The sequence below is a fragment of the Cupressus sempervirens genome, chromosome 7 (genome assembly GCF_028749045.1).
Source record: "Cupressus sempervirens isolate cs-2001-9-10 chromosome 7, ASM2874904v1, whole genome shotgun sequence".
In the NCBI taxonomy this organism is placed as follows: domain Eukaryota; kingdom Viridiplantae; phylum Streptophyta; class Pinopsida; order Cupressales; family Cupressaceae; genus Cupressus; species Cupressus sempervirens.
In genome coordinates this window covers 98,101,890-98,125,346 of record NC_143124.1, presented here as the reverse complement: position 1 = coordinate 98,125,346, position 23,457 = coordinate 98,101,890, and positions in this window count along the sequence as shown.

The following is a 23,457-nucleotide window of genomic DNA, read 5'->3' as shown; positions in this document are numbered from 1 at the left end:
TAGTACCAAAATCCTCCAAGAGAAGGAATAGACATAGGTCCACATAAATATGAATGAATTAATTCCAAAACATTATTTATTTTTCTAGTACTATCATGAAATGGACTTTTGGTGTTCTTACCTAGTGCATACCCTTTGCATATGATTGAGTGGTCTTTATTTAGTTTAGGTAGACCAGTAACCATCTTCTCCATTATTAATAAGGTTTTGAAATTTAGATGCCCTAATCTTCTGTGTCATATTTCATTTATGTCTACAACTTCATGAATTAAGGCTTCAATAGGTCAACTTGATTCTGAATTCAATTCATACAAATATCCTTTTCTCTAAACAATAAACTTTGCTTTCTTGATTGAGGAGTTCTTTTCCTAGGTTATTACTGTACTATCCATGAATGCAACATTATGCCCATTATCTTCATTAATTGAGATTTAAAGATTTCTTTTTATTATTTGTACATAGAGTACACCTTTGAGAAGAGAGTTTCATGATTCTAGTTTGAAGGTGTAGTTTCCAATTCCTTCGATGAAATGTGCTAAATTATCACTAATGGTACATTTTCCATTAACCTTTTATGAAATAGAGTCTAGTGCTTCTTTATATCATGTTATATGTTTTGATGATCCACTATTAATTACCCATTCTTTACTTGAGATTTCATTTGATATTGATGAATATAATACATGATTCTCGGGACCATAGTTATGTTTTTCCCCAGTAATAGTTATATAGTTTTCTTGTTGTTTAGAATTTTTAATACAATTATATTTGTAGTGTCCAAACTTTTCACATCTAAAACACTTTATCTCGGATAGATCTTTCTTTGGTTTCCCATTCTTTTAATTTCCTTTTTTCTTCTTGAAATGCTTCTTCTTGCCCTTATAGGACTTTGTATTAAGAACATGAAGTTCTTCATCTTCTATTTTTAGTTCCCCTCCTTTCTTTAATTTTTTGGAATATTCTTCAAGACAATCCCTCTTAAGTTTGTTGAAGTCAAGAAGTTTATCTTTAGCACTTATTCCTTGTGCAAATGTTTCCCATGAATTTGCTAATCCATCTATAGCCATTAGTATTAGTTTTTTGCCACAAATAATGGTTCCTATACTTGATAGTTGATCTCTAATATAGGTAACCCTTAGGAAGTAAGAATTCATTGATTCTCCTTTTTTCATTTGTATGTGATGTAGTTTCCTTTTTAGTGCGAGAATCCTAGTTGCATTGTTGACCTCATATGCATTTAGTAATGTATTAATCATATCAAATGTTGTTTGATGGTTTGTAAGCATAGGTACAATATCAAATTTTACTCCATTTAAAATGATTTGAATAACTTTCCTATTTCCTTTGCTCTAGATAGATTTATGAGGTTCAATTGGAGGTTGTATGGATGGTTTATCAACAAATTGTTTTACATCATTTTCTTCAAGAATCATCATGGTTCTAAATTTTCAGGCATCAAAGTGCTCTTTCCCATCAAACTTTTCCTTGGGTCTGATTGTGTATGCTGTTGAAGATAGGAGATAGTTGCTAGATATATATAAAGTTTGATTATTGAATTTTGTAGAGGCTAGGTTCGGCTACCAAAGCTTTGATACCATGCAAAGTTTCTACAAATTCTATGACTAAATATAGATTAGATTTGGTCTTCTTCCTCTCGTTTCTATTTTTTGAGAATAACTTCAAAGTATTGCCTTCAATTGAATTAGAAATATAATTTAGAATTATGTCTTTTAATTCTGCAATTCGAATGTGGGTAGTATTGACTAAGGAGTAGACTTGTCTTCATTCTTGTGTGCTCTTAGACTTCAACCTTACCCTCTATTACCCTCTATAAATATATAATTCAAGGATATGTCCTTAGAAAGGACATGTCTCTTCTAATGTCCATTTATGCCTAACCTCTAGAAGTTGATGACTTCCAAGAATTAAAAGAGTTTAACACAAAAATAAACTAAGGAGTTTAATTAGTTTTAAACTATTACACAAGGATATACGCTGATGTCTTAAGGAGAACAAGGTAAGGACTTAAATAAATATTTATTCATGCCATATCAGACCAAATCAATATGTTATCAGATTAGTATGGTTACAAGTTACAAAATTAACAAATGATAGGTTTCATTTGACAATGCGAGACTTGAGAAGAGAAATGGCAGATGAACTGAACCATCCTGGTCGGGTGTGGCAACCCCAACACCTACAATCTTTGGTAAGCTTGCCACTCCAAATATTATTTTCTTATTTATATTTAAATTTCAATATTTACTACCACTACACAATTGTAAGCCAAATTCTATATTAAATGCAGGAATTAAAGGGATTCCAAAATATCCTTGCTCAAGCTAAAGGCATATGTTTCCAATCAATTTGGGATGAATCCATGGGTTTTAAAATTACATACTTTATAGGGGACTCAGGGTTCCAATACTTCCCCACTCTGGCTTCATCTTGACTACCCTAGAGGGCCTAGACCAAGAGGCAATATAAACACAAGCTGCATTCCTTGGTGGATTCCTCTTCAAAACTTGTAGTACATTGGTATACAAAATGGTTGTTTCCAAAGACTATGGCAGAGCGATGTGCAAGTATTTTGTCCTCCTCCATCAAAAATTAAGCCTTGAATAAATGTTGGAAAAATTTAATGCAATGTTAACATTTGCCCCTAGAGCCAAATGCTCACTTACCCCCCTGACATCTAGAATAGATAGAAAAATTAATATGGGTAGGTGAAGTTTTTCAAATTCTGAAAAGAGGGGGAAAATGGAATGTGACAAAAAAGAATGTTTCTTCATTCATATTCATTCATTTAGAGATCAAGAGTTTCAAGTAGATCAAGCACATCAAAAGTTGCAGAGGAGAGTAGAGCAGAAGAAGGAAGAAGAAAAGAAGTTTGTGCCTGTAGTTGCACATGTTTCCCCTATTCTCTCTGTAAGTTGTTGTTTGGATTTGTCTTGTTGAAGTAGTGATTTCTCTAGGCACCATTGTATGTAGCCATTAGAGTTGTAGGTTTAAAGTTTATTGAAGTTTGAAGTTTTACCAGTTTAGGGTTATTTTAGGGTTTTCTGGTTGAAGCTGAATACTCCCAGATTTTGTAATAGTTTAAATCAAAGATTGAATAGAAGGCAAGAAAGCATACTTGAATCCATTACTCTTCTCTTGTATTTTGCATTTGAGTAATTTGTTTGAAAGCTTAAAGCTTTGGCTCTCTAGTTTTAATGGTGAAAGCATTCATGGTTGAATTTCTTAAGTTATAATTTTTTAGTTGAATAGAACACTCAGCATCCTCTTTCTCAGTTGGAGCCGAGCTCACTCAGGATCTATTGTTGCCAAGCATTTCCTTTGGAGTCAAGCTTACTCGACATCCATTGTTGCCGAGTATTATTTCTTTGAGTGCCGAGATAACTTGGCACCTGTTGCCTATCACTCGGCACCCTCAAGTGTTGAGCAATCTACCACTCAGCACCATCAAGTGCCGAGCAATCTGTCACTCGGCACCTTCAAGTGTCGAGTAAAACTGGCACTTGGCACCTTCATGTGCCGAGCAACTTTTAAGTGCCAAGTAAAATTTTAAGTTTAGGGTTGTGAGTATTAAATTAAATTTTAATATATTTCTCACATGGTATCAGAGCTTTGAGGCCCCACATCCACAGTGAGTTAGGACATTTTTTTTTCTTGGGATATTTGACATGGTAGGAGATGCAGGAAAGATATGGCAGCAGCCACCACCATTCAATGGGCAAAATTATGATACATGGGCAAGAAGATAAAGACCATAATGGTTGCAAATGATTTGTGAGAATTTGTAGTTAATGGATTCAATGATGTGACTGATCCAACTTAGAATGCTGCCCTCAAAAATGCACAAAAGACTCATTTGAAAGAGTCAAAGAGGAAAGATGTAAAGGCATTAAGTCTTATTGAAGCAGCAATGACAGAGATAGTATTCTCAAAGATTGCAGCAGAAAATTATGCAAAGGAAGCATGGGATATCCTTGATAAAAACTTGAAGGGGACTGATAAAGTCCATATAGTAAAGCTACAGAATATAAGGAGGGAGTTTGAGAACTTTCAGATGAAGGAAAATGAATCAATTGCTGACTTCAGTTCAAGAACCTCCAATGCGATTAACCAATTGAAGTCAAATGGAGAAGACTATCAAGAGAAGAGGATAGTGGAAAATATATTAAGGAGTTTACCTCATAAATATGACAATTTGGTCATGACCATAGAAGAGGCAAAAGACCTCACTATTTTGACAATGGATGAGTTGATGGGTAAACTTCAAACCCATGAGCATAGGATCAATAGATCTACTTCTTCATCTTCCCAAGAGTAAGCATTCAAGGCTTAGACAAATCCAAGAGGAAGGGGGAGAGGAAGAAATGGCTCAGGCAGAAACTCCAGAGGTAGAGGCCAAGGAAATGAAGGACAAAGAAATGCTGCAATAGAAAGCTCAAGAAGAGCAGATGGAGCAAGTAACTCACAAAATACTTCAACAGGAGGTAAGAAAAAATACAACTCAAATAAGAGTAATGTAGAATGCTACTACTGTCATAAATATGGGCATTATGCAAGTGAATGCTGGAAGAAGCAAAGTGATCAGTCAGGACAAGAAAATGTGGTTGATGTTAACATGGGAAGTGGAAATAATGCCACTGCTTTCATCATGTGTAATGTTGGTGAAGAAGGAAGCCTTGAGGTTTGGTACCTTGACAGTGGATGTAGCAACCACATGAGTGAAAATGAAACTTTTTTTTCATTCATTGACAAAGAGTTTCAAATCAAAAATTAAGATGGGTAACAATGAAACCCTACCAGTTGTGGGCAAAAGATCAATTATGGTCCGCACCAAGAAAGGTGAGAAGAAGGAAATACAAAATGTGTATTTCACCCCTGGTATGAAGCACAATTTGATGAGCATTAGTCAGCTCATTCAAAATGGATACAAAGTGCTGATGGAGAATGACATGTGTGTCATTCAAGAAAAGGATGGGAGCAAGGACTTACTTGCAGCAGTTCAAATGACAAAGAACATAATGTTTCCCTTGAGGATAGAGACATGTTTCTCATCTCAAGTTGGTGTTGCACCTCCCACATAATCAGCTTTAAGAAGTGTGATTGAAGACCCTCCACGGTTGTGGTAGCTTAGGTATAGTCATCTTGGCTATGCTGGTTTAAATTTATTGTCAAATAAAAGAATGGTAGATGGTTTGCCACATGTAGAAAATTCTTGTGACAAGTGTGAGGCTTGTATTTTGAGTAAGCAACATAGGCTTCCCTTTAATTCTAAAATTTTTAGGAGGGCTAGATATCCATTAGAATTAGTGCATACTGACCTAGTCAGTCCTATGCTAGTTACTTCCACTGGGGGGAGTACTTATTTCATTACATTCATTGATGATTTCAGTTGTAGGACATGGGTGTATTTCTTAGAGAATAAATCTGAAGCATTTGATAAATTTGTAGAATTTAAAGCCCGGGCTAAAAGAGAATGTGGACACTATATCAAGGTCCTCAGATCAGATAGAGGAGGGGAGTATACCTCTAATTTTTTTGTAAATTTTTGCAGAAAACATGACATAAAAAAAGAGCTCACAGCCAGCTATACACCACAACAGAATGGAGTGGCTGAAAAAAAGAACAGGACCATTGTTGAAATGGAAAGGAGCATGAGGAAAGAGAAAGGTCTCCCAATTGAATTTTGGGGAGAGGCTGTGGCAACAACAATTTACCTAATTAATAGGTGTCCTACAAAGGCAGTCCATGAAAAAATTCCAATGGAAGCATGCTCACGAGGAAGATGGATAGCTGAACACCTAAGGGTGTTTGGATGTGTTGCATATGCACATGTGCCTAAAGAGAAAAGGAAAAAATTGGATGAAAAAGGTGTGAAGAGCATCTTCATAGGGTATAGCTCAGAATCAAAGTCATATAGATTGTATGACCCATTGAATAACAAGATGACTCTTTCAAGAGATGTGAAATTTCTTAAAAATTAGTCTTGGTATGGTCCAACTGATGAGTCACCAAGCACTTCAAGTAAAGTGCCAATTATGAGTGAAAAAGACACTGATGAACAACAAGAAGAAGGAGCAAATAGAAAAAAAGGCAAGTAGGTTTAGTCACTACAGAGGTCCTCTAGGAATGACCGAGTGTTAGTGTCGAGTACTAATGAAGACCGAGCTGGTCAGCAATGCAACAACAGTGAAGATTTTGATCCCACACTCTCCTCCTGTTACCAAGAAAGACCAAGAGTCTTAGGGAGATATACCAAGATGAAAGGTATGAAGATTATGATGAGAGTGTTAATTTTGCATTATTTTCTGATAGTGATCCAATATATTTTGAAGAATCTATTAAGAAGAAGAAATGGTGTAAGGCCATGGATGAGGAAATAGATGCTATAGAAAGAAATGAGACATGGGAGCTAACTGAATTGCCTCCAAAGAAGCATGTGATTGGAGTGAAATGGGCCTACAAGACCAAATGCAATGCTGAAGGCAAGATTGATAAGCATAAGGCAAGGCTGGTAGTTAAAGGCTACAAATAGCAATATGGAAGAGACTATGATAAGACATATGCCACTATTGCAAGAATGGAAACCATGTGTGCTATCATAGCAATTGCAGCGCAACACAAGTGGAAGGTATTTCAAATGGATGTGAAGTCCGGCATCCGAAATGGTGTATTGAAAGAAGAAGTATATGTGGAGCAGCCACCTGGTTATGAAGTTGTAGGTGAAGAGAATAAAGTATACAGATTGAAGAGAGCTCTTTATGGGCTCAAGCAAGCTCCAAGGGCATGGTATAGTAGGATTGACTCATATTTGATGAGCAATGGCTTTAGCAAAAGTAATGGTGAGCCCACTCTTTACATCAAGGCAACAGATGGTAATGTATTGATTGTTGTCTTGTATGTAGATGACTTGATTTTTACTGGTAATGATAAGGCTCTAATTGGCGAGTTTAAAGAGGCCATGAAAAGTGAATTTGAAATGAAAGACCTAGGTCTCTTGAAATACTTTCTAGGCATAGAAGTAAAACAAATGCATAATGGCATTTTCATCTCTCAAGAAAAATATGCAAGGCAGATCTTGGAGAGATTTAAAATGTAGAACAGTAAGACAACCCCCACACCAATAGCAGTAGGTCTAAAGTTGAGCAAGGAAGACTCTAGCAAGAGAGTGGATCCAACATTATACAAGAGTATGGTTGAAAGTCTAATGTATTTGACTGCAACTCAGTTAGACTTAACGCATGTAGTAAGTCTGATTTCCAAATTTATGGAAACACCAAAGGATTCCTATTGACAAGCGGGAAAAAGGAACCTAAGGTATGTAAAAGGTACCAAGGGATTTGAGATTTTATATACTGCAAATGATAATTTCAAGTTGGTTGGTTACACATATAGTGATTGGGTTGGAAGTTTAGATTATAGGAAAGGTACTTCTGGATACATGTTTCATATGGGATCTGGTACAATTCCATGGGCATGCAAGAAGCAACTTATTGATGCTCAATCTATAGCAGAGGCTGAATACATTGCAGCAAATGCAGCAACATGTCAAGCAATTTGGCTAAGGAGGATCTTGATAGATTTGAATGAAAGGCAAAAGGATGGAACCACAATTTATTGTGACAACATCTCATCAATTACATTGTCTAAGAATCCAGTCTTCCATGGGAGAAGCAAACATATACAGATCAGATATCACTTCATCAGAGAGTTGGTGGAGAATAGGGATATCAAGATGGAATTCTGCAAGTTTGAGGAGCAGCTAGCAGACATTTTCACAAAGCCATTAGGCATAGGAAATTTTGTACACCTAAGAGAGTGTTTTGGTGTAGTTGATATGGATCAATAGTGATCCTTACTTGTTTGGCTCAGGAAAAAGGGGGAGTGTTGGAATATTTAATGCAACATTGACGTTTGCCCCTAGAGCCAAACGCTCACCTACCCCCCAATGTCTAGAATAGATAGAAAAATTAATATGGGTAGGTGAAATTTTTCAAATTCTAAAAAAGAGGAGGAAAATGGAATGTGAAAAAAAGGAATGTTTCTTCATTCATATTTGTTCATTCAAAGATCAAGAGTTTCAAGCAAATCAAGCATATTAGAAGTTACAGAGGAGAGCAGAGTAGAAGAAGGAAGAAGAAAAGAAGTTTATACCTGCAATTGCACATGTTTCCCCTGTTCTCTCTATAAGTTGTTGTTTGGATTTGTCCTATTGAAGCAGTGATTGCTCTAGGCACCATTGTATGCAGCCATTAGAGTTGTAGGTTTAAAGTTTATTGAAGTTTGAAGTTCTACCAGTTTAGGGTTGTTTTAGAGTTTTCTGGTTGAAACCGAATGCTCCCGAATTTTGTAATAGTTTATATCAAAGATTGAATACAAGGAAAGCATGCATACTTGAATCCATTGCTCTTCTCTTGTATGTTGCATTTGAGTAATTTTTTTGAAAGCTTAAAGGTTTGGCTCTTTGGTTTTAATGGCAAAAGCATTCACGTTGAAATTTCTTAAGTTATAATTTTTCAATTGAACAGAACACTCAGCATCCTCTTTCTTAGTTGGAGCTGAGCTCACTCAGCATCTATTATTTCTGAGCATTTCCTTTGGAGCCGAGCTTACTCGGCATCCATTGCTTTCGAGTATTATTTCTTTGAGTGCCGGGCTAACTCAACACCTGTTGCCTGTCACTTGACACCCTCAAGTGCCGAGAAACCTACCATTTGGCACCATCAAGTGCCGAGCAATCTGTCACTCGGTACCTTCATGTGCCAAGAAAATTTTAAGTGCTGAGTAACACTTTAAGTTTACGTTTGTGAGTATTAAATTAAATTTTAATATATTTCTCACAATAAAGATATGCTTAGATCTCTATAATGTGATGATAGTGTCTTGACTATTGGGTACAACCAATGTTAAAAATAATTGTATTTTGATTATCAGGCACCCTCCCATTTAAAAGAGCTGCGCATTTGTAAAACCTCTCTGAAAGAGTTTTCAGATTTATCAGGAAAGTCAAATGATATTGAACACTTGTAGTATTAAGTTTTCGGGAGTGTGGAATGGATGTATGGTTTTTATAGCATCTCTAGGATTAAATCTCCATAATTTATCTGTGACGGGCTCGAGATGTACAACGTATACTATAGAGGGTGCTATTTTTCAGTCCTCATATATCAATAATTTAAAACTGATTCTGAAGGAAAAAGTGGCTTTCAATAATGAGGGGTGGTCTAGAGAAACAATGGGCGATGATGAAAATTCACACATGAAGTGGTCCAGAACAATAATGAAAGAAGTGGTAAATTTACAGACAAAAATTTTAATTACTGGCATTTGCTGTCAATGTCTATAGTCTCTTAAAGTTTGTAATATGAAAAATCTTATTGGAGTGGATTTAGCAATGGTAAAAACATTGATATTTCTCGACATTATTGACTATGAAAGAATGAAAAAGTTGTCACTGGCACTAGATCTCATAAGCCTACAATGTTTGTCCATTAAAAAATGTCCTGAGCTTGAAAGAGTTCCCACGTCTTGCTAGGCTGACCATAATGGTTTTCATCTTCTTTTCTCATGTATAATAATTCTGTCCATTGAAGGATGGTGGCTACTGCCATATCTTTCTTGCATCTCTTGCCATGTCAAATATCCCAAGAAAAAAAATGCCCTAACTCACTGTGGATGTGGGGCCTCAAAGCTCTGATACCATGTGAGAAATATTAAAACAAAAGATTAAACTCACAACCCTAAAATTTACTTGGCACAAACTATTACCGAGTACCCAAAAATTGCTCAACACTTAATAAATCGAGTGGCAGGAGAGTTTACTGAGTGAGCTCGATAAATGAAGAACACACAACTCGATAACCAAAAGAGGGTGTGATTACTGAGTGAACTCGGTAGGCAAAGTGATTACCGAGTGAACTCGGTAGAAGAGTGATTACCGAGTGAACTCGGTAACCTCAAGAAGGTGAAGCTCGATAGAAGAGCAACTCGGTAACATAGGAGAATGAAACTTGGTAGAAGAAGGCACCAAGTGTACTCGGTAGCCACTGTAGAGAATGACTTCTACCAAAGACAATACCGAGTGTAGACTTATGACGTGAATATTTCCACCATTAAAACCAGAGACTCAAAACTTGAAATGCTCAACAATAAACTTCACAAATGCAATGAACAAGGAAAGAGCAATAGATTCAAGTATGCCTGCTTGCTTTCTATTTAACGTTGATTCAAACTAATACAAGATCTGGGAGCATTCAGCTTCAACTAGAAAACCCTAAAATAACCCTAAACTTTAAACTGATAAAACTTCAAACTTGCAGCTCTAATGGCTACATACAATAACACCTAGAGCAATCACTGCTTCAATAGGACGAATGAAATAATAAACTATGAACTATGAACTTAGAGAGTGATAGGTAGAACCATGTGCAATTGTAGGCATGACAATGATTCCTTCTATCTCTACAACGACTGATCTGTTGATCACATTTTCTCTCTGCCTTCTTTGCTCTGCAACTTCTGAGCTCTTCAACTTCTTCTCCTTCTACTGGGTCGAATGAAACTAATCATTCCTTTTGTTATACTTGCAAAATGTTTTCCCCCTCATTTCTGAATTTCAAAATTTCACCTACTGCATTCAAGTTTATGACTGTCCTGCAATTCATCAGGGGTGGTAGGTGGACGTTTGGCTCCAAGGGAAAACAACAATAGCATTAAATATTCCAACACTCCCCCTTTTTCTCGAGCAAAACAAACAAGGATCATTGCTGATCCAAATCAAGTACACCAAGACACTCTCTTAGGTGTACAAAAGTTCCAATGCCTAATGGCTTGGTAAAAATGTTTGCTAGTTGTTGCTCAAACTTACAAAATTCTATTTTGATATCCCCATTCTCCACCAACTCTCTAATGAAGTGATATCTAATCTCAATATATTTACTACTCCCATGGAAGATTGGATTCTTAGACAATGCAATTGATGAGATGTCACAATAAATTGTGGTTCCATCCTCTTGCCTTTCATTCAAATTTGTCAAGATCCTCCTTAACCAAATAGCCTGACATGCTGCTACATTTGCTACTATGTATTCAGCCTTTGATGTAGATTGAGCAACAATAGGTTGCTTTTTGGATGCCCATAAAATTGCACCCGATCCCATATGAAACATATATCTGGAAGTGCTCTTCCTATCATCTAAACTTCCAGCCCAATCGCTATCTGTGTATCCCACCAACTTGAAATCATCATTTGCAGTATACAAAATTCCAAATCCCTTGGTACCTTTCACATACCTTAGGATCCTCCTTCCCGCTTGCCAATGGGAATCCTTTGGTGTTTCCATAAATTTGGAAATCAAACTTATTGCATGCATTAGGTCTGGCCAAGTTGCAGTCAAATACATTAAACTTCCAACCATACTCTTGTATAATGTTGGATCCACTCTCTTGCTAGAGTATTCCTTGCGCAACTTCAGACCTACTGTTGTTGGTGTGGGGGTTGCCTTACTATTCTGCATTTTAAATCTCTCCAAGATTTGCCCTGCATACTCTTCTTGAGAGATGAAGATGCCATCATGCATTTGTTTTACTTCTATGCCTAGAAAATATTTCAAGAGACCTAGGTCTATCATTTCAAATTCACTTTTCATGGCCTCTTTAAACTCACCAATTTGAGCCTTGTCATTTCCAGCAAAAATCAAATCATCTACATACAAGACAACAATCAACACATTACCATTTGATGCCTTGATGTAGAGAGTGGGCTCACCATTGCTTTTGCTAAAGTCATTGCTCATCAAATATGAGTCAATCCTACTATACCATGCCCATGGAGCTTGCTTGAGCCCATAAAGAGCTCTCTTCAATCTATATACTTTGTTCTCTTCACCTGCAACTTCATAACCAGGTGGCTGCTCCACATATACTTCTTCTTTCAATACACCATTTAGGAAGGTGGACTTCACATCCATTTGATATACCTTCCATTTGTATTGAGCTGCAATTGCTATGACAGCATGCACAGTTTCCATTCTTGCAACAGGGGCATATGTCTCATCATAGTCTCTGCCATACTGCTATTTGTAGCCCTTGACTACCAGCCTTGCCTTATGCCTACCAATCTTGCCTTTAGCATTACATTTGGTCTTGTAGACCCATTTCACTCCAATCACTTGCTTCTTGGAAGGCAAATCAGTTAGCTCCCATGTCTCATTTCTTTCTGTAGCATCTATTTCCTCATCCATGGCCTTACACCATTTCTTCTCCTTGATAGCTTCTTCAAAATAAATTGGATCACTATGAGAAAATAATGCAAAATTAACACTCTCATCATAATCTTAATACCTTTCATCTTGGTATATCTCCCTAAGACTCTTGGTCTTTCTTGGTAATAGGGAGGAGAGTGTGGGATTAGAATCTTTGTTGCTGCTGCTTGGCACTGACACTCGGTAATGCCTAGAGGAGCTTGGTAATGACTGAGGTTGCTTTCCTTTTCTTCTATCTACTCCTTCTTCTTGTTGTTCATCAGCATCCTCTTCACTCATAATTGACACTTTACTTGAAGTGCTTGGTAACTCATCAATTTGTCCATAGCAAGATTGATTTTTAGGAAATTTCACATCTCTTGAAAGTATCATTTTGTTGCTCAATGGGTCATACAATCTGTGTGCCTTTGATTCTGGGTTGTACCCTATAAAAATGCATTTCACACCATTGTCATCAAGTTTATGCCTTTGCTCTTTAGGCCCATGTGCATATGCAACACATCCAAACATCCTTAGGTGTTCAACTGTCCATCTTCTTCGTGACCATGCTTCCATTGGAATTCTGTCACGAATAGCCTTTGTAGGACACATATTAATTAGGTAAACTATTATTGCCACAACTTCTCCCCAAAATTCAGTTGGGAGACATTTCTCTTTCATCATGCTCCTTGCCATTTTAACAATGGTCCTATTCTTTCTTTCAGCCACTCCATTCTGCTGTGGTGTATAGCTAGCTATGAGCTCTTTCTTAATGCCATGTTTTCTGCAAAAATTTATAAAAGAATTGGAGCTATACTCCCCTCCTCTATCTGATCTAAGGACATTGATATAGTGTCCGCATTCTCTTTCAACCTAGGCTTTAAATTTTACAAATTTATCAAATGCTTTAGATTTATTCTTTAAGAAATACACCCATGTCCTATGATTGAAATCATCAATAAATGTCATGAAATAAGTACTCCCCCCAATGGAAGTAACTTGCATAGGACCGACTAGGTCAGTATGCACTAACTCTAATAGATATCTAGCCCTTCTAGAATTTTCAGAATTAAAGGGAAGCCTATGTTGCTTACCCAAAATACAAGCCTCACACTTGTCACATGAATTTCCTATGCGTGGCAAACCTTCTACCATTCTTTTATTTAACAATAAATTTAAACCAGGATAGCCAAGATGACCATACCTGAGGTGCCATAGTCGTGAGGGATCTTCAATCACACTCCTTAGAGCTAATTGTGTGGGAGGTGCAGCACTAACTTGAGATGAGAAACATGTCTCAATCTTCAAGGGAAACATTCTGTTCTTTGTCATTTGAATTGCTGCAAGTAAGTTCTTGCTGCCATCCTTTTCTTGAATGATACATATGTTATTCTCCATCAGCACTTTGTATCCATTTTGAATGAGCTGACCAATGCTCATCAAATTGTGCTTCATACTAGGGGCAAAATACACATTTTGTATTTCTCTTTTCTCACCTTTCTTGGTGCAGACCATAATAGATCCTTTGCCCACAATTGGTAGGGTTCCATTATTACCCATCTTAATTTTTGATTTGAAACTCTTGTCAATGAATGAAAACAAGGTTTCATTATTGCTCATGTGGTTGCTACATCCACTGTCGAGGTATCAAACCTCAGGGCTTCCTTCTTCACTAGCATTACACCTAATGAAGGCAACAACATTTGGTTACTTTCCATATTCACATCAGCCACATTTGCTTGTCATGACTGATCATTCTACTTCTTCCAGCATTCACTTGCATAATGCCCATATTTATAACAGTAGTAGGATTCTACATTACTCTTATTTGAGTTGTAGTTTTTCTTACCTCCTCTTGAAGTATTTTGTGAGCTCCTTGCTCCATCTACTCTTCTTGAGCTTTCTGATGTAGTATTCCTTTGTCCTCCATTACCTCGGCCTCTGCCTCTGGAGTTTCTGTCTGAGCCATTTCTTCCTCTCCCCCTTCCTCTTGGATTTGATTGAGCCTTGAATGCTTTCTCTTGGGAAGATGAAGAAGTAGATCTATTGATCCTATGCTCATGGGTTTGAAGTGTACCCATCAACTCATCATTGTCAAAATAGTGAGGTCTTTTGCCTCTTCTATGGTTATGACCAAATTTTCATATTTATGAGGTAAACTCCTCAATATCTTTTACACTATCCTCTACTCTTGATAGTCTTCTCCATTTGACTTCAGCTGGTTAATCACATTGGAGGTCCTTGAGATGAAGTCTGCAACTGATTCATTTTCTTTCATTTGAAGGTTCTCAAACTCCCTCCTTATGTTTTGCAACTTTACTATACGGACTTTATCAGTCCCTTTGAAGTTAGTCTCAAGGATATCCCATGCTTCCTTTGCATAATTTGCTGCTACAATCTTGGGAAATACTGTCTCTATCATTGATGCTTCAATCAAATTTAATGCCTTAGCATCCTTCCTCCTTGACTCTTTCAAATGAGTCTTTTGTACATTTGTGAGGGCAGCATACTGAGTTGGGTCTGTCACATCATTGAATTCATTAACTATAAACTCCCACAAATCATTTTCTCCCATAATGATTTTCATCTTCTTTGCCCATGTATCATAATTCTGTCCATTGAAGGATGGTGGTTGTTGCCATATCTTTCCTACATCTCCTGCCATGTCAAATAACCCAAGAAAACAAATACCCTAACTCACTGTGGATGTGGGACCTCAAAGCTCTGATACGATGTGAGAAATATTAAAATGAAAGATTAAACTCACAACCCTAAAATTTACTCGGCACAAACTATTACTGAGTACCCAAAAATTGCTCGGCACTTAATAAATCGAGTGGCAGGAGAGTTTACCGAGTGAGCTCGGTAAATGAAGAATACACAACTCGGTAACCAAAAGAGGGTGTGATTAGCGAGTGAACTTGGTAGGCAAAGTGATTGCCGAGTGAACTCGGTAGAAGAGTGATTACCGAGTGAACTTGATAACTTCAGGAAGGTGGAGCTCGGTAGAAGAGCAACTCAGTAACCACAGGAGAATGAAACTCGATAAATGAAGGCACCGAGTGTACTTGGTAGCCACTGTAGAGAATGACTTCTACCAAAGACAATACCGAGTGCAGACTTATGACGTGAATATTTCCACCATTAAAACTAGAGACTCAAAACTTGAAATGCTCAACAATAAACTTCACAAATGCAATGAACAAGGAAAGAGCAATAGATTCAAGTATGCTTGCTTGCTTTCTATTTAACTTTGATTCAAACTAATACAAGATCTGGGAGCATTCAGCTTCAACTAGAAAACCCTAAAATAACCCTAAACTTTAAACTGATAAAACTTCAAACTTGCAGCTCTAATGATTGCATACAATAATGCCTGGAGCAATCACTGCTTCAACAGGACGAATGAAACAATACACTATGAACTTACATAGTGACAGGTAGAACCATGTGCAACTGCAAGCATGACAATGATTCCTTCTATCTCTGCAATGACTGATCTGCTGATCACTTTTTCTCTCTACCTTCTCTGCTCTGCAACTTCTGAACTCTTCAACTTCTTCTCCTTCTACTGGGTCGAATGAAACTAATCATTCCTTTTGTTATACTTGCAAAATGTTTTCCCCCTCATTTCTAAATTTCAAAATTTCACCTACCACATTCAAGTTTATGACTGTTCTGCAATCTGTCAGGAGTGGTCGGTGGGCATTTGGCTCTAAGGGCAAACAACAACCGCATTAAATATTCCAACAGGCAACACTCATCAGCTTGTATGTAGGAAGTTGCCAAAATTGCACATAACTATAGGTGGTGATCTAAAAATGCTTACACAGCTAAATGTTGACGAGTGCCCTAAGCTCGAGGAGTTGCCATGTCTTCTCCGAGTGAGCTGCTTGGAGAAAATTGTCATTGATTCTTGTCACAAGCTACATAATATTACGCTGCCAACAACAGTCATTTACCTGCATGTGCAAAGTTGCAGAAATTTGCAAATAATGAGAGTAAATGATGATATTATAAAGCTGAGACGATTATTCATAAAAGAATGTCTTGAGCTTCAGGGGTTGCCATCTCTTGGCAAACTTAGCTGCTTGGAGGAATTTGATATTGACTCGTGTGAGAAGCTAGAGAAGATTACACTGCCAACAACAGTCATTAGCCTCTCTCATGCAAAAAGTTGCAGAAATTCGCAAAGTCTAGCAGTAAATGTCGATCTTACAAAACTGACCTGGCTATAAATTAATGATTGTCCCAAGCTTGAGAAGCTGCCAAGTATTTACAAAGTTAGTTGCTTAGAGAAAATTGTCATTCAATCTTGTGAGAAGCTGCAAAGTCTGTCAAGGATTGAAGAATTTCATGCATCTGAATACCTGAAACTTGTTTATTGCAGCAATGCGGTAATAAGGAGTTGCATTCATAAGTTAAAGGTAATGATTTCATTGCTATTTTGTATTGGCAATCATAAGTGGCATTTTCACCATAATGGCTATTACAGTTTGTTATGGATTTACATGACATTTTTATTCAATTATTTCTAATATGTAGATAATCTCAAGATTAAGAATCACTAAACTATGGACCTAATCTTTTGTAAATAATCTTTCTTCTCATTGGGAACATTTACACTGTCAAGATAGATGCTCATAATTGATTGTCATCTTTCCTTTGTCATTGTGTATTGTTGCATGGCGCTTGCGTGATACATAAATGGATTTCTTTTATTGTGGATTTACTGATAACATTGCCAAGGGAACTGGATATGATTGGAAGAGTAGCGGATGGAGCAGTTTCAGGTTTAAATGAAAAACCATTTTGTGATGAAAATATTGACTTTCATGAAGTCAGTGAAATTGGTACTCAAAAAATAACCTAAGTGGTCAAAATTGAGTGCAAGTATCAGATGCTATTTGGTTGTGATTGATGGCTCTACTTCGACAGAAGAAATAAATAAATCACTTCCACAGAATGGCTATTGCTATGATCCTGACATTGGCAATGGCCGTAACATTAGCATTCATCAAGGAGAATGGATAATTACAATGGTAGAATGTGATTCATGCAAGTTACATTGAAAATGTATTCGAAAGGTTTGGAATAATGAAGAGGGGGGTTTTGGATAGAGGCGAAGAACGACGAAGACTCAAAAAAAGTTTTGTGTGCAATTGTTGACCATCTGCATTCACTCTGAGTGTTGGCCATCTACATTCTCTATGAGGATTTTGGGTAGGGGTAAAGATGATGATGATGGGAGATTTTTTTTTTTTAAATGTCATTTATCGATCATCTACATTCTCTGTGAACTGATTCTACATTCTCCATGAACTGATTTTATGTACAGAATTAATATTTATGTTGATAATTATTATGTAGTTCTGTAAAATTAAAATATTTTTAGTTTTTAGAATATAATTTCATGTTATTAAAAAGTTGATTTTAACATCTGGTTGTGTAAGTTTTAGTTTGGTTGCTGTTCCTTTGCTGGATATATATATATTGAAGAATGTTATTATTGTATGTATGAAAGAGATAACATATGTCGTTCTGTAGTAATAGATAACATAAAAAATTAGGATTGTACACTGTTGTCATGTTTAAAGGTTCGAAATTCTATTTCTAGATTTGATTATGTGTGTTTATTTAGGTTCAATATTTTGGATCACACTCTGTGATCTATTCTATCCTTCTCACTCATCCTAATGATGAATCACAGAGTGTGATCTTAAATGTTGATGCTAAATAAAACATAATTAAATCTAGAAAAAGAATTGATTCAAAATATGAATTGTGAAACTCTCATAATATAAAATGTGTAAGGATTATTTTGTTAACTATATATCTTTGACCTTTTTATACAAATACTTATTGCAAAAGTCAGCTGGTTGGCTCTGATGTAATTTTTGAATCTGTTTCTAAAACAGATTTTCGTCTTGCTTTATAGTTCTTATTAGTCTACCATACAAGGCTGCATGATACCGGGGTAATTGGGTATTTTGTTTGCAAAGTTTCAAAATAGGGATGGGGTTCATGCATATCTTTAAATTTTGTTTTAATGTAATTTTTGATATTTTATAGAAAATCTAAAAATAGAATCCTGATATTAAGCTTTCAAAACAATATCTTGAGTCATATGTTGCTTAATGACCATATTGCTTGATGATTCATAAATTTCTTTGGGGTCTTTATTATACTATCTCTCGTCTTTACTCAAATTCTTCAATGCAAATTCTTGCTCTTTCAGTGTCAATGCCCTTTCTTTTACTTGTAGATCCCCATCTGGAGAACAAAGATTTTGTAGTGCGTGATCTCATCTTTCAAGATAAACTAGGTGATGTTGCATTGATTGATTATATCCTGAGAAAAGGGCATAAGCTTTCACACAAGACTCTTCAAACTATAGTAGATGACTAGCTTGTTAATCTTGCCACTTCCATGATTAATAAAATTGTAGTAGGAGTTATTTTGTCTGATGAAATTTGGCCATCATAGAGTGAAGTGTGCTTGAGTTCACCCATCATCGAAGAATCAATTTCAGGTTACTCCAATGAATATTTGGAGAAGAATAGTTTTAATCAGATTGAGTATAGTATTGACCAAGTGCAAGTTTCAAATTCAATCTCATGCCATCCTCCTATTTCTCCTCTTTAATATGTCAACTTAGAGTTTCACGTAGGGATCGATGCTCTTCATTTTAAGGAGGAATTTCTCCATCAATTCAATCAGGTAGAAAGTTTTCCCCCTCCAACACTTCTTTTTGTTGATATTGCTCCTTCTTGTTTGCTACAATTCCAAAACTTAGAGAACATTATGTCTCTTGAAGAAGATGAAAATGATTTTAAATAGTCACAATTACCCACAAATTCTTTTGATTAATCTCAATCCTTCTCCATAGAACAGACACCTTCTTCTAAGAAGGTAGAGAAGAGAATATCAAAATCTAGGGGATGTAAACCTAATAGTCTAAGGTTCTTGAGGAAATAGTTGCAAGGATTTAGATGACACTAGATGATAAATTCTTAGTCTGCAAGAGATTGGCTAGAAGCAAGAAACTGACATGGATAACAGAGGGTTCTCCATGTCACCAATGAAGATCACCTCTTCGAACATCAGAGGCTTAAATGCCTTTGACAAAAGGTATAGAATTAAGCAACAACTTAATTCTATTAACACATATATCTACATTATTCAAGAGATCAAAATGTCTAGTGACATGTATGCTAAAAAAATTAAGAAATGGTCAGCTTGGAAGTCTCTACATATGCAAGGTATGGGTGCTTCGAGTGGTCTCTGGAATCCTAAGACTATTCATGGCATTTTGATTGGGAAGGATCATAAATGGCAATTATTGAAGATGTCATATTTTGATCTCACATTCTTGTTAATAATTTTTTATGGTCCATATTCCATCTTGGATAAGAGGAACCTATGGATAAAGTAATCCCAAATTATTCATCATGATGAAGATCAGTGATTCATTGTTGGTGGGGACTTTAATGTAATTCTATCTGATGATGATAAGAAGGGAGGTATATCTCCTCATCCAAGAACTATTCAAGACTTTTTGAATTTTACAACAAACAATCAACTTTTAGATGTTATCCCACACAATGGATCTTTCACATGGAAAAATAGGCGAGCTGAATTTTTGCAAATTGCTAAGAGGCTTGATACATTCTTCATATCTCAAAGCTACAAACTCCTTCATGTCTATTTTAATTCTGAAATTTTACAAAAATCTGAATCTGATCACTTTCATTTGTGCCTGAATGTTGAGTGGAAAGTCTCTCCTCAGTACCATGCATTTGGTTCCTCCTTTAAGTTTGAGAGTATGTGCTTTAGACACTCAGGCTTTAAGGCCTTACTAAAACAATGGTGGACTTTTGCTCCATTTTGTAGAGGAACTAAAATGTTCCAATTTTCCTAGAAGCTTAAATTCATTAAGCTCCACCTCAAGGAGTGGAATGACAAGGTTTTCAAAAACATGTTTGAGCAAAAATCGGTGATTGGTAAGCTACTTGCTGACATCAACCAACACATCATAAACATGGTTTGGATTTAGTCACATTTGATAATCAAAGATTTCTACAAGTTGAGTGGAATGAGCTTTGCAATTAGGAAGAAGTATTCTAGAGATAGCAATCAAGAGATTTGTAGCTCAAGGAAGGTGATAAAAACACTAAATTATTTCACGCTTCAGTAAAACATAAAAAGGTTGCTTCTATTCTTTCTTCCATAAGATGTTCTAATTTTGGCTCCCTTATTGAAGATGCACATGGCATACAAAAGGAAGGAGTTAAATTCTTCAAAAAAATTCTTACTCCCCCAAATTTAGACTCTAACTCAAATACTGTAGTTGATCATCTCTTTCCATGCATTCCAAGATTAGTTTCAGATGGTGAAAACAAAAGGAAGGAGTTAAATTCCTCAAAAATTTTCTTGCTCCCTCAAATTTAGACTCTAACTCAGATATTGCAGCAGATCATCTCTTTGCATGCATTCCAAGATTAGTTTCAGATGGTGATAGCAAAAGGAAGGAGTTAAATTCTTTAAAAATTTGCTTGCTCCCCCAAAATTAGACTCTAACTTAGATACTGTAGCTGATCATCTCTTTGTATGCATTCCAAGATTAGTTTTAGATGGTGACAACAAACTATTGTTAGCTGCGTTTACTCTTGAAGAAATACGTAAAGTGGTCTTCTCTTTTCCTCCAGACAAAGCTTCGAGGCCTAATGATTTTACAACCTTATTTTTTCAAAGATGTTGGGATGTCATGTGTGTTGACCTCCTAGCTGCCATGGAGGAATCCAAAATAAATAGTTCTAAGCTAAAATGTTTTAATACTACAAACATTTCTCTCATCCCAAAAGTTGCAGCTCCAATTACATTTGCAGACTTTAGACCCATTTCTTTGTGCAACATGGTTTACAAGATTATCACCAAAGCTATTTACTTGAGGCTTCAACATCTTATTCCCTTAATTATTTCTCATGAACAAGGAGGTTTCATTCTAGGAAAAGATACAATGGAAGGGGCCTTAGTTATCCATGAGGCTCTTCATTCCATTTAGTCAAACCAACAATCTAACTTTGTCATTAAATTAGATATGATGAAGGCCTATGATAGGGTGTGCTGGGATGTTTTCTTCAAAGTTCTCTGCAAATTTGGATTTGTAAAATAATGGTGCAAATGGATCAAATCTTGTGTCTTAGGGGCTTGGTTTTGGATGCTTATAACTAGTCTTCTAGCAGGATTCTTCTCTTCTACTCAAGGGGTTAGGAAAGGTGATCCATTATCTCCATTCCTCTTTATTATTATGGCAGATGCATTTAGTAGTAGTATTTCAAGAGAGTTTGAAAATGGTGCCTAGCATGGGGCTCACATCTAAGGTACTTCTTTGTAAGTAACCCACTTCATTTTTGCAGATGATACTCTTCTATTTGGTAAATCATCTGTCATAGAAGCTAAGAAAATCAAGATATCCTTGGAGTTGTATACTTTAGCTTTTGACCAAAAGATAAATGGAAGTAAATCAACTATCTTTTTCTTCAACACCAATTCACTCATATCAAATAAGCTTGTTAAGATTTTGGGTTTCTTGGTTGACAAACTCCTCTCCACTAACCTGGGGATTCCTTTCTTTGTAGGGGCCAACAAAGTTTCTTACTGGTCTACTGTGGTAGACATAATTAAAATTAGGACCTCAGCTTGGAAGGTTAAGTGGCTGTCTTTTTCTGGGAAAAAATTGCTTATTAAATTCTTCCTATCTACAATTCCCAATTGCTATATGTCAGTCCTCTAAGCTCCTATAGAAATCATCCACGAAATTGAGAAACTTATTCATGATTTTTTTTGGATTAGCAATATGACTAAAAATAAGAAGATTCCTCCCATCTCCCTCCAAAACATGGTCCAAGTGAAATTGCATGGGGAGATGGTTTGCATAACCTTGCCCACAAAAAAAAAATCTTTTGGGGTATGTGCAGGATCATGGTGTGCCAAAAAGTGGCGATCTGAAAAATATATAGTTTTGAAATGCCTCAAAGAATTTCAAAATCTATTCCAACTTTTTTCCCACCCATCTTGATACTAAATGAAAACAATTAATACCTTTATAATTCCTACTATATCTTTTGATACCAACCTTATATGGTCATCTTTAAAACATCCCAAAAATGTGTTTCTAACATGTTTTTTTGGGTTTTTTACTTCAAGCATGTAGCTGACGACTTTTTTTTAACCAAAATTTGATGTAATGAAAAGGGTTTCTTAAGAATGTTCTTAGCTCTTCATAAATTTAAGGTTTGTCAAATTATGAGTTTAGTAAGTAATTATTACTTATTTTCTAATGGAGTTAGCTACAAAGTGTTGATTGACATATTGGTTGAAAAATAGCTATAACTTTCAAACCATATAAGATTTGTGAAATCCAAAAGATGCATCACATTCTATGCTTTGACTAGTATAAGAAAAAAAAAAAAAAAACTTAATTTTGATTTCTTTTGAACTAGTTAAGGTAGTCAGACACGAGAGTTTTTTAATTCTGAAAACAGTATAGTAGAAAATTCATAATTAATTATTTATTTGAAATAAAAATTTCCAAAAATATGTGTCACATCCAGGCATGAGTCTACTTTTTATATCTAAAATTATATTTAAAAATATTATCATTTGATTATGGTTAAGGTGGTCAGACATACACCTACTTTTTATTTTTGCCTTGAATTTTTTGTAGTACTGCATTAAAATCCAAACTTTTGACCAATCAAATAATTTTTTCTCTAGATAAGGCCTTGTATTTTAGAAACTAGATTGAATTTCCTACAGATTATTTTCTTACAACTTTTTGATATAAAGTCCAGAACCACTTTTAAATTATGTGTCAAGTTGACATAACCCTGATTTGCTGGTTTTTCACTGCCACTTAAGGCCATAGTTTGGTACACCATGATCCTACACATACCCTTTGGGCGAAAGCTTGTTTGGAAAATTTACACTAAGCCTAGTTCCACATGGTGCCAAATCTTGCAGGAAAAATATTTGGATGATACCTGTGTGCTTCATGAATCTTCTCCATTCTTGACCCTCCTAAGGGATCAGCAATATAGAAATTCATGATTAATTCTAGAGAACTAATTACCAAGTACATATCTTGGGAAGTGAACAATGGTCACAATGTCAAATTCTAGTCTGACTCTTGGAATGG